Source organism: Anomaloglossus baeobatrachus, unplaced genomic scaffold (assembly GCF_048569485.1).
Source record: "Anomaloglossus baeobatrachus isolate aAnoBae1 unplaced genomic scaffold, aAnoBae1.hap1 Scaffold_3915, whole genome shotgun sequence".
Lineage (NCBI taxonomy): Eukaryota > Metazoa > Chordata > Amphibia > Anura > Aromobatidae > Anomaloglossus > Anomaloglossus baeobatrachus.
The window spans coordinates 41,389-52,170 of record NW_027443255.1 but is presented as its reverse complement, the minus strand read 5'-3'; the positions used below and the strand labels follow the sequence as shown (position 1 = coordinate 52,170).

Here is a 10,782-nt window from a genome sequence, read left to right as displayed (position 1 = left end):
GGAAAGACTGCAAGGGGGAGGGGAGTTGCTTGCGCCCTAAAGGAGGAGTTATTCAGATTCATTGCAGTGGGCGGCGGCTGCAAAACGCACCATTCTTCTTGTTTTGGCTCTGCAAAGCAGCCTTTTCAAGGGTTGGCTTGGGTGACAAAATGTCTTGTGTAGGCGTGGGTTTGTCTCCCTCTCGCTCTCTCTCCCTAAGATGTGTCCGGCATAGGCCAGGGTGCCACTCGAGGCCCAAACCAATTCTGGTTATCGCTTCTCGGCCTTTTGGCTAAGATCAAGTGTAGTATCTGTTCTTATCAGTTTAATATCTGATACGTCCCCTATCTGGGGACCATATATTAAATGGATTTTTAGAACAGGGAGATGGAAAAAGAGCTTGCTCTGTCCACTCCACGCATTGACCTGGTATTGCAGTACCTCCAGGAACGGTGCACCCCTTCTTAACCCAGTTTCCAAAAGCAGAACTCAATTCACCTGATTCATATTAGCCCGATTTAATGAATTGGAAGAAAGCATACGTCTTCATATGCACCTCAATTTGGCCCATTCACTTTTCACACTTCCTCCTTTTGTTTTTTATCTTTCACACTTTTGACTTTCTTTATTCATCCAAATAGCAAACTCATCACCACTCAACCTGACCAACTCGGCTATGTCCCCGTGCTGCAGTTCTCTGTCTTATCTAGATCATTTGCAATTGAATGGAATAGATCCCTTTTGGACAAAGTGGATTCACCTGCTGCTGCAGTGACCACAGGTGTGATAACATCTAGAATTGGCATCTGGTGCGATCTCTCCGCTTCCACTCCAAAGAAAGTTACCTGTTTATTCCTATCATGCATTGGTTTTTGGGGTTTTCTTTGAGTAATGATGATCTCTTTAGTAGTCTGTTGGCGCCCTCTCCTGGAGGAATAGTTTGCTTGCTCTTGGACATTCTAAAAGAGAGGTCATGATAGACATTGAGCTTCTGAGCTCAATTGGGGACAGTCATGGGTGATGAATGTTTGCAACCTACTGCGAAGCCTCATACCGCAATATAAGGAACGTCAAATACTAAGAAAGGGCGGCCTATGAAAGAATTACTACTTTCAATAAGTACACTTAAACGGCTAATTGGGAATAGAAAAACTGTAAAAAGCCCTCTGAGAAAGCCCCCCTCTAACCTTTGATAGTAAGCTTTTCTGTAGTCTGCCTGTTGATGTATTTTCCGTTTGAACTGTGCACAACATGAAGAGACGGAACACTGGCGGCTTGTCACAATGCCCCCCGATGACATCACAATAGCGCTGCTGCCTAGAAAACAAGCTGCGCAGAAGAAGTTGTTCTTTGGGTGGGAGGGTGGGCTAGTGGAAGGAGGGGGCAATCTCTTTTTTTCCCGGGTGGTAGGGGGATGACAGGAGAAGGGAAGCGGGTGGTGAGAAAGGTACAGAGGGCAGGGTTTGGGGGCTGGGAAGGAAAGGGAAAAGATTAGGGTTTGGGGATGATGAAAGGGCTTTCTACGGGTAAGGATGGCAAAGGGTGGCAGTGACGGAAAGTCAGGCAACCTGTCCTGTCCGTCTTTTTGTATCGTGAATTGGAAAGACTGCAAGGGGGAGGGGAGTTGCTTGCGCCCTAAAGGAGGAGTTATTCAGATTCATTGCAGTGGGCGGCGGCTGCAAAACGCACCATTCTTCTTGTTTTGGCTCTGCAAAGCAGCCTTTTCAAGGGTTGGCTTGGGTGACAAAATGTCTTGTGTAGGCGTGGGTTTGTCTCCCTCTCGCTCTCTCTCCCTAAGATGTGTCCGGCATAGGCCAGGGTGCCACTCGAGGCCCAAACCAATTCTGGTTATCGCTTCTCGGCCTTTTGGCTAAGATCAAGTGTAGTATCTGTTCTTATCAGTTTAATATCTGATACGTCCCCTATCTGGGGACCATATATTAAATGGATTTTTAGAACAGGGAGATGGAAAAAGAGCTTGCTCTGTCCACTCCACGCATTGACCTGGTATTGCAGTACCTCCAGGAACGGTGCACCCCTTCTTAACCCAGTTTCCAAAAGCAGAACTCAATTCACCTGATTCATATTAGCCCGATTTAATGAATTGGAAGAAAGCATACGTCTTCATATGCACCTCAATTTGGCCCATTCACTTTTCACACTTCCTCCTTTTGTTTTTTATCTTTCACACTTTTGACTTTCTTTATTCATCCAAATAGCAAACTCATCACCACTCAACCTGACCAACTCGGCTATGTCCCCGTGCTGCAGTTCTCTGTCTTATCTAGATCATTTGCAATTGAATGGAATAGATCCCTTTTGGACAAAGTGGATTCACCTGCTGCTGCAGTGACCACAGGTGTGATAACATCTAGAATTGGCATCTGGTGCGATCTCTCCGCTTCCACTCCAAAGAAAGTTACCTGTTTATTCCTATCATGCATTGGTTTTTGGGGTTTTCTTTGAGTAATGATGATCTCTTTAGTAGTCTGTTGGCGCCCTCTCCTGGAGGAATAGTTTGCTTGCTCTTGGACATTCTAAAAGAGAGGTCATGATAGACATTGAGCTTCTGAGCTCAATTGGGGACAGTCATGGGTGATGAATGTTTGCAACCTACTGCGAAGCCTCATACCGCAATATAAGGAACGTCAAATACTAAGAAAGGGCGGCCTATGAAAGAATTACTACTTTCAATAAGTACACTTAAACGGCTAATTGGGAATAGAAAAACTGTAAAAAGCCCTCTGAGAAAGCCCCCCTCTAACCTTTGATAGTAAGCTTTTCTGTAGTCTGCCTGTTGATGTATTTTCCGTTTGAACTGTGCACAACATGAAGAGACGGAACACTGGCGGCTTGTCACAATGCCCCCCGATGACATCACAATAGCGCTGCTGCCTAGAAAACAAGCTGCGCAGAAGAAGTTGTTCTTTGGGTGGGAGGGTGGGCTAGTGGAAGGAGGGGGCAATCTCTTTTTTTCCCGGGTGGTAGGGGGATGACAGGAGAAGGGAAGCGGGTGGTGAGAAAGGTACAGAGGGCAGGGTTTGGGGGCTGGGAAGGAAAGGGAAAAGATTAGGGTTTGGGGATGATGAAAGGGCTTTCTACGGGTAAGGATGGCAAAGGGTGGCAGTGACGGAAAGTCAGGCAACCTGTCCTGTCCGTCTTTTTGTATCGTGAATTGGAAAGACTGCAAGGGGGAGGGGAGTTGCTTGCGCCCTAAAGGAGGAGTTATTCAGATTCATTGCAGTGGGCGGCGGCTGCAAAACGCACCATTCTTCTTGTTTTGGCTCTGCAAAGCAGCCTTTTCAAGGGTTGGCTTGGGTGACAAAATGTCTTGTGTAGGCGTGGGTTTGTCTCCCTCTCGCTCTCTCTCCCTAAGATGTGTCCGGCATAGGCCAGGGTGCCACTCGAGGCCCAAACCAATTCTGGTTATCGCTTCTCGGCCTTTTGGCTAAGATCAAGTGTAGTATCTGTTCTTATCAGTTTAATATCTGATACGTCCCCTATCTGGGGACCATATATTAAATGGATTTTTAGAACAGGGAGATGGAAAAAGAGCTTGCTCTGTCCACTCCACGCATTGACCTGGTATTGCAGTACCTCCAGGAACGGTGCACCCCTTCTTAACCCAGTTTCCAAAAGCAGAACTCAATTCACCTGATTCATATTAGCCCGATTTAATGAATTGGAAGAAAGCATACGTCTTCATATGCACCTCAATTTGGCCCATTCACTTTTCACACTTCCTCCTTTTGTTTTTTATCTTTCACACTTTTGACTTTCTTTATTCATCCAAATAGCAAACTCATCACCACTCAACCTGACCAACTCGGCTATGTCCCCGTGCTGCAGTTCTCTGTCTTATCTAGATCATTTGCAATTGAATGGAATAGATCCCTTTTGGACAAAGTGGATTCACCTGCTGCTGCAGTGACCACAGGTGTGATAACATCTAGAATTGGCATCTGGTGCGATCTCTCCGCTTCCACTCCAAAGAAAGTTACCTGTTTATTCCTATCATGCATTGGTTTTTGGGGTTTTCTTTGAGTAATGATGATCTCTTTAGTAGTCTGTTGGCGCCCTCTCCTGGAGGAATAGTTTGCTTGCTCTTGGACATTCTAAAAGAGAGGTCATGATAGACATTGAGCTTCTGAGCTCAATTGGGGACAGTCATGGGTGATGAATGTTTGCAACCTACTGCGAAGCCTCATACCGCAATATAAGGAACGTCAAATACTAAGAAAGGGCGGCCTATGAAAGAATTACTACTTTCAATAAGTACACTTAAACGGCTAATTGGGAATAGAAAAACTGTAAAAAGCCCTCTGAGAAAGCCCCCCTCTAACCTTTGATAGTAAGCTTTTCTGTAGTCTGCCTGTTGATGTATTTTCCGTTTGAACTGTGCACAACATGAAGAGACGGAACACTGGCGGCTTGTCACAATGCCCCCCGATGACATCACCGCTGCTGCCTAGAAAACAAGCTGCGCAGAAGAAGTTGTTCTTTGGGTGGGAGGGTGGGCTAGTGGAAGGAGGGGGCAATCTCTTTTTTTCCCGGGTGGTAGGGGGATGACAGGAGAAGGGAAGCGGGTGGTGAGAAAGGTACAGAGGGCAGGGTTTGGGGGCTGGGAAGGAAAGGGAAAAGATTAGGGTTTGGGGATGATGAAAGGGCTTTCTACGGGTAAGGATGGCAAAGGGTGGCAGTGACGGAAAGTCAGGCAACCTGTCCTGTCCGTCTTTTTGTATCGTGAATTGGAAAGACTGCAAGGGGGAGGGGAGTTGCTTGCGCCCTAAAGGAGGAGTTATTCAGATTCATTGCAGTGGGCGGCGGCTGCAAAACGCACCATTCTTCTTGTTTTGGCTCTGCAAAGCAGCCTTTTCAAGGGTTGGCTTGGGTGACAAAATGTCTTGTGTAGGCGTGGGTTTGTCTCCCTCTCGCTCTCTCTCCCTAAGATGTGTCCGGCATAGGCCAGGGTGCCACTCGAGGCCCAAACCAATTCTGGTTATCGCTTCTCGGCCTTTTGGCTAAGATCAAGTGTAGTATCTGTTCTTATCAGTTTAATATCTGATACGTCCCCTATCTGGGGACCATATATTAAATGGATTTTTAGAACAGGGAGATGGAAAAAGAGCTTGCTCTGTCCACTCCACGCATTGACCTGGTATTGCAGTACCTCCAGGAACGGTGCACCCCTTCTTAACCCAGTTTCCAAAAGCAGAACTCTAATTCACCTGATTCATATTAGCCCGATTTAATGAATTGGAAGAAAGCATACGTCTTCATATGCACCTCAATTTGGCCCATTCACTTTTCACACTTCCTCCTTTTGTTTTTTATCTTTCACACTTTTGACTTTCTTTATTCATCCAAATAGCAAACTCATCACCACTCAACCTGACCAACTCGGCTATGTCCCCGTGCTGCAGTTCTCTGTCTTATCTAGATCATTTGCAATTGAATGGAATAGATCCCTTTTGGACAAAGTGGATTCACCTGCTGCTGCAGTGACCACAGGTGTGATAACATCTAGAATTGGCATCTGGTGCGATCTCTCCGCTTCCACTCCAAAGAAAGTTACCTGTTTATTCCTATCATGCATTGGTTTTTGGGGTTTTCTTTGAGTAATGATGATCTCTTTAGTAGTCTGTTGGCGCCCTCTCCTGGAGGAATAGTTTGCTTGCTCTTGGACATTCTAAAAGAGAGGTCATGATAGACATTGAGCTTCTGAGCTCAATTGGGGACAGTCATGGGTGATGAATGTTTGCAACCTACTGCGAAGCCTCATACCGCAATATAAGGAACGTCAAATACTAAGAAAGGGCGGCCTATGAAAGAATTACTACTTTCAATAAGTACACTTAAACGGCTAATTGGGAATAGAAAAACTGTAAAAAGCCCTCTGAGAAAGCCCCCCTCTAACCTTTGATAGTAAGCTTTTCTGTAGTCTGCCTGTTGATGTATTTTCCGTTTGAACTGTGCACAACATGAAGAGACGGAACACTGGCGGCTTGTCACAATGCCCCCCGATGACATCACAATAGCGCTGCTGCCTAGAAAACAAGCTGCGCAGAAGAAGTTGTTCTTTGGGTGGGAGGGTGGGCTAGTGGAAGGAGGGGGCAATCTCTTTTTTTCCCGGGTGGTAGGGGGATGACAGGAGAAGGGAAGCGGGTGGTGAGAAAGGTACAGAGGGCAGGGTTTGGGGGCTGGGAAGGAAAGGGAAAAGATTAGGGTTTGGGGATGATGAAAGGGCTTTCTACGGGTAAGGATGGCAAAGGGTGGCAGTGACGGAAAGTCAGGCAACCTGTCCTGTCCGTCTTTTTGTATCGTGAATTGGAAAGACTGCAAGGGGGAGGGGAGTTGCTTGCGCCCTAAAGGAGGAGTTATTCAGATTCATTGCAGTGGGCGGCGGCTGCAAAACGCACCATTCTTCTTGTTTTGGCTCTGCAAAGCAGCCTTTTCAAGGGTTGGCTTGGGTGACAAAATGTCTTGTGTAGGCGTGGGTTTGTCTCCCTCTCGCTCTCTCTCCCCAAGATGTGTCCGGCATAGGCCAGGGTGCCACTCGAGGCCCAAACCAATTCTGGTTATCGCTTCTCGGCCTTTTGGCTAAGATCAAGTGTAGTATCTGTTCTTATCAGTTTAATATCTGATACGTCCCCTATCTGGGGACCATATATTAAATGGATTTTTAGAACAGGGAGATGGAAAAAGAGCTTGCTCTGTCCACTCCACGCATTGACCTGGTATTGCAGTACCTCCAGGAACGGTGCACCCCTTCTTAACCCAGTTTCCAAAAGCAGAACTCAATTCACCTGATTCATATTAGCCCGATTTAATGAATTGGAAGAAAGCATACGTCTTCATATGCACCTCAATTTGGCCCATTCACTTTTCACACTTCCTCCTTTTGTTTTTTATCTTTCACACTTTTGACTTTCTTTATTCATCCAAATAGCAAACTCATCACCACTCAACCTGACCAACTCGGCTATGTCCCCGTGCTGCAGTTCTCTGTCTTATCTAGATCATTTGCAATTGAATGGAATAGATCCCTTTTGGACAAAGTGGATTCACCTGCTGCTGCAGTGACCACAGGTGTGATAACATCTAGAATTGGCATCTGGTGCGATCTCTCCGCTTCCACTCCAAAGAAAGTTACCTGTTTATTCCTATCATGCATTGGTTTTTGGGGTTTTCTTTGAGTAATGATGATCTCTTTAGTAGTCTGTTGGCGCCACTCTCCTGGAGGAATAGTTTGCTTGCTCTTGGACATTCTAAAAGAGAGGTCATGATAGACATTGAGCTTCTGAGCTCAATTGGGGACAGTCATGGGTGATGAATGTTTGCAACCTACTGCGAAGCCTCATACCGCAATATAAGGAACGTCAAATACTAAGAAAGGGCGGCCTATGAAAGAATTACTACTTTCAATAAGTACACTTAAACGGCTAATTGGGAATAGAAAAACTGTAAAAAGCCCTCTGAGAAAGCCCCCCTCTAACCTTTGATAGTAAGCTTTTCTGTAGTCTGCCTGTTGATGTATTTTCCGTTTGAACTGTGCACAACATGAAGAGACGGAACACTGGCGGCTTGTCACAATGCCCCCCGATGACATCACAATAGCGCTGCTGCCTAGAAAACAAGCTGCGCAGAAGAAGTTGTTCTTTGGGTGGGAGGGTGGGCTAGTGGAAGGAGGGGGCAATCTCTTTTTTTCCCGGGTGGTAGGGGGATGACAGGAGAAGGGAAGCGGGTGGTGAGAAAGGTACAGAGGGCAGGGTTTGGGGGCTGGGAAGGAAAGGGAAAAGATTAGGGTTTGGGGATGATGAAAGGGCTTTCTACGGGTAAGGATGGCAAAGGGTGGCAGTGACGGAAAGTCAGGCAACCTGTCCTGTCCGTCTTTTTGTATCGTGAATTGGAAAGACTGCAAGGGGGAGGGGAGTTGCTTGCGCCCTAAAGGAGGAGTTATTCAGATTCATTGCAGTGGGCGGCGGCTGCAAAACGCACCATTCTTCTTGTTTTGGCTCTGCAAAGCAGCCTTTTCAAGGGTTGGCTTGGGTGACAAAATGTCTTGTGTAGGCGTGGGTTTGTCTCCCTCTCGCTCTCTCTCCCTAAGATGTGTCCGGCATAGGCCAGGGTGCCACTCGAGGCCCAAACCAATTCTGGTTATCGCTTCTCGGCCTTTTGGCTAAGATCAAGTGTAGTATCTGTTCTTATCAGTTTAATATCTGATACGTCCCCTATCTGGGGACCATATATTAAATGGATTTTTAGAACAGGGAGATGGAAAAAGAGCTTGCTCTGTCCACTCCACGCATTGACCTGGTATTGCAGTACCTCCAGGAACGGTGCACCCCTTCTTAACCCAGTTTCCAAAAGCAGAACTCAATTCACCTGATTCATATTAGCCCGATTTAATGAATTGGAAGAAAGCATACGTCTTCATATGCACCTCAATTTGGCCCATTCACTTTTCACACTTCCTCCTTTTGTTTTTTATCTTTCACACTTTTGACTTTCTTTATTCATCCAAATAGCAAACTCATCACCACTCAACCTGACCAACTCGGCTATGTCCCCGTGCTGCAGTTCTCTGTCTTATCTAGATCATTTGCAATTGAATGGAATAGATCCCTTTTGGACAAAGTGGATTCACCTGCTGCTGCAGTGACCACAGGTGTGATAACATCTAGAATTGGCATCTGGTGCGATCTCTCCGCTTCCACTCCAAAGAAAGTTACCTGTTTATTCCTATCATGCATTGGTTTTTGGGGTTTTCTTTGAGTAATGATGATCTCTTTAGTAGTCTGTTGGCGCCCTCTCCTGGAGGAATAGTTTGCTTGCTCTTGGACATTCTAAAAGAGAGGTCATGATAGACATTGAGCTTCTGAGCTCAATTGGGGACAGTCATGGGTGATGAATGTTTGCAACCTACTGCGAAGCCTCATACCGCAATATAAGGAACGTCAAATACTAAGAAAGGGCGGCCTATGAAAGAATTACTACTTTCAATAAGTACACTTAAACGGCTAATTGGGAATAGAAAAACTGTAAAAAGCCCTCTGAGAAAGCCCCCCTCTAACCTTTGATAGTAAGCTTTTCTGTAGTCTGCCTGTTGATGTATTTTCCGTTTGAACTGTGCACAACATGAAGAGACGGAACACTGGCGGCTTGTCACAATGCCCCCCGATGACATCACAATAGCGCTGCTGCCTAGAAAACAAGCTGCGCAGAAGAAGTTGTTCTTTGGGTGGGAGGGTGGGCTAGTGGAAGGAGGGGGCAATCTCTTTTTTTCCCGGGTGGTAGGGGGATGACAGGAGAAGGGAAGCGGGTGGTGAGAAAGGTACAGAGGGCAGGGTTTGGGGGCTGGGAAGGAAAGGGAAAAGATTAGGGTTTGGGGATGATGAAAGGGCTTTCTACGGGTAAGGATGGCAAAGGGTGGCAGTGACGGAAAGTCAGGCAACCTGTCCTGTCCGTCTTTTTGTATCGTGAATTGGAAAGACTGCAAGGGGGAGGGGAGTTGCTTGCGCCCTAAAGGAGGAGTTATTCAGATTCATTGCAGTGGGCGGCGGCTGCAAAACGCACCATTCTTCTTGTTTTGGCTCTGCAAAGCAGCCTTTTCAAGGGTTGGCTTGGGTGACAAAATGTCTTGTGTAGGCGTGGGTTTGTCTCCCTCTCGCTCTCTCTCCCTAAGATGTGTCCGGCATAGGCCAGGGTGCCACTCGAGGCCCAAACCAATTCTGGTTATCGCTTCTCGGCCTTTTGGCTAAGATCAAGTGTAGTATCTGTTCTTATCAGTTTAATATCTGATACGTCCCCTATCTGGGGACCATATATTAAATGGATTTTTAGAACAGGGAGATGGAAAAAGAGCTTGCTCTGTCCACTCCACGCATTGACCTGGTATTGCAGTACCTCCAGGAACGGTGCACCCCTTCTTAACCCAGTTTCCAAAAGCAGAACTCAATTCACCTGATTCATATTAGCCCGATTTAATGAATTGGAAGAAAGCATACGTCTTCATATGCACCTCAATTTGGCCCATTCACTTTTCACACTTCCTCCTTTTGTTTTTTATCTTTCACACTTTTGACTTTCTTTATTCATCCAAATAGCAAACTCATCACCACTCAACCTGACCAACTCGGCTATGTCCCCGTGCTGCAGTTCTCTGTCTTATCTAGATCATTTGCAATTGAATGGAATAGATCCCTTTTGGACAAAGTGGATTCACCTGCTGCTGCAGTGACCACAGGTGTGATAACATCTAGAATTGGCATCTGGTGCGATCTCTCCGCTTCCACTCCAAAGAAAGTTACCTGTTTATTCCTATCATGCATTGGTTTTTGGGGTTTTCTTTGAGTAATGATGATCTCTTTAGTAGTCTGTTGGCGCCCTCTCCTGGAGGAATAGTTTGCTTGCTCTTGGACATTCTAAAAGAGAGGTCATGATAGACATTGAGCTTCTGAGCTCAATTGGGGACAGTCATGGGTGATGAATGTTTGCAACCTACTGCGAAGCCTCATACCGCAATATAAGGAACGTCAAATACTAAGAAAGGGCGGCCTATGAAAGAATTACTACTTTCAATAAGTACACTTAAACGGCTAATTGGGAATAGAAAAACTGTAAAAAGCCCTCTGAGAAAGCCCCCCTCTAACCTTTGATAGTAAGCTTTTCTGTAGTCTGCCTGTTGATGTATTTTCCGTTTGAACTGTGCACAACATGAAGAGACGGAACACTGGCGGCTTGTCACAATGCCCCCCGATGACATCACAATAGCGCTGCTGCCTAGAAAACAAGCTGCGCAGA

At 46.2% G+C, this 10,782-nt stretch overlaps 7 non-coding genes across 7 annotated transcripts; all 7 read left to right on the top strand.

Annotated features, from left to right (window-relative positions):
• Positions 1-251: 251 nt before the first annotated feature.
• LOC142276059 (U2 spliceosomal RNA) lies at positions 252-442 on the top strand. The gene has a single exon (XR_012739596.1). It is a non-coding gene; the product is annotated as a U2 spliceosomal RNA (small nuclear RNA).
• A 1,387-nt stretch (positions 443-1,829) lies between these two features.
• LOC142276057 (U2 spliceosomal RNA) lies at positions 1,830-2,020 on the top strand. Its single transcript, XR_012739595.1, has one exon. It is a non-coding gene; the product is annotated as a U2 spliceosomal RNA (small nuclear RNA).
• Positions 2,021-3,407: 1,387 nt separating this feature from the next.
• On the top strand, positions 3,408-3,598 carry LOC142276056 (U2 spliceosomal RNA). Its single transcript, XR_012739594.1, has one exon. It is a non-coding gene; the product is annotated as a U2 spliceosomal RNA (small nuclear RNA).
• A 1,382-nt stretch (positions 3,599-4,980) lies between these two features.
• On the top strand, positions 4,981-5,171 carry LOC142276054 (U2 spliceosomal RNA). Its single transcript, XR_012739592.1, has one exon. It is a non-coding gene; the product is annotated as a U2 spliceosomal RNA (small nuclear RNA).
• A 1,388-nt stretch (positions 5,172-6,559) lies between these two features.
• LOC142276053 (U2 spliceosomal RNA) lies at positions 6,560-6,750 on the top strand. Its single transcript, XR_012739591.1, has one exon. It is a non-coding gene; the product is annotated as a U2 spliceosomal RNA (small nuclear RNA).
• Positions 6,751-8,138: 1,388 nt separating this feature from the next.
• Positions 8,139-8,329, top strand: LOC142276051 (U2 spliceosomal RNA). The gene has a single exon (XR_012739590.1). It is a non-coding gene; the product is annotated as a U2 spliceosomal RNA (small nuclear RNA).
• A 1,387-nt stretch (positions 8,330-9,716) lies between these two features.
• LOC142276050 (U2 spliceosomal RNA) lies at positions 9,717-9,907 on the top strand. The gene has a single exon (XR_012739589.1). It is a non-coding gene; the product is annotated as a U2 spliceosomal RNA (small nuclear RNA).
• Positions 9,908-10,782: the final 875 nt, after the last annotated feature.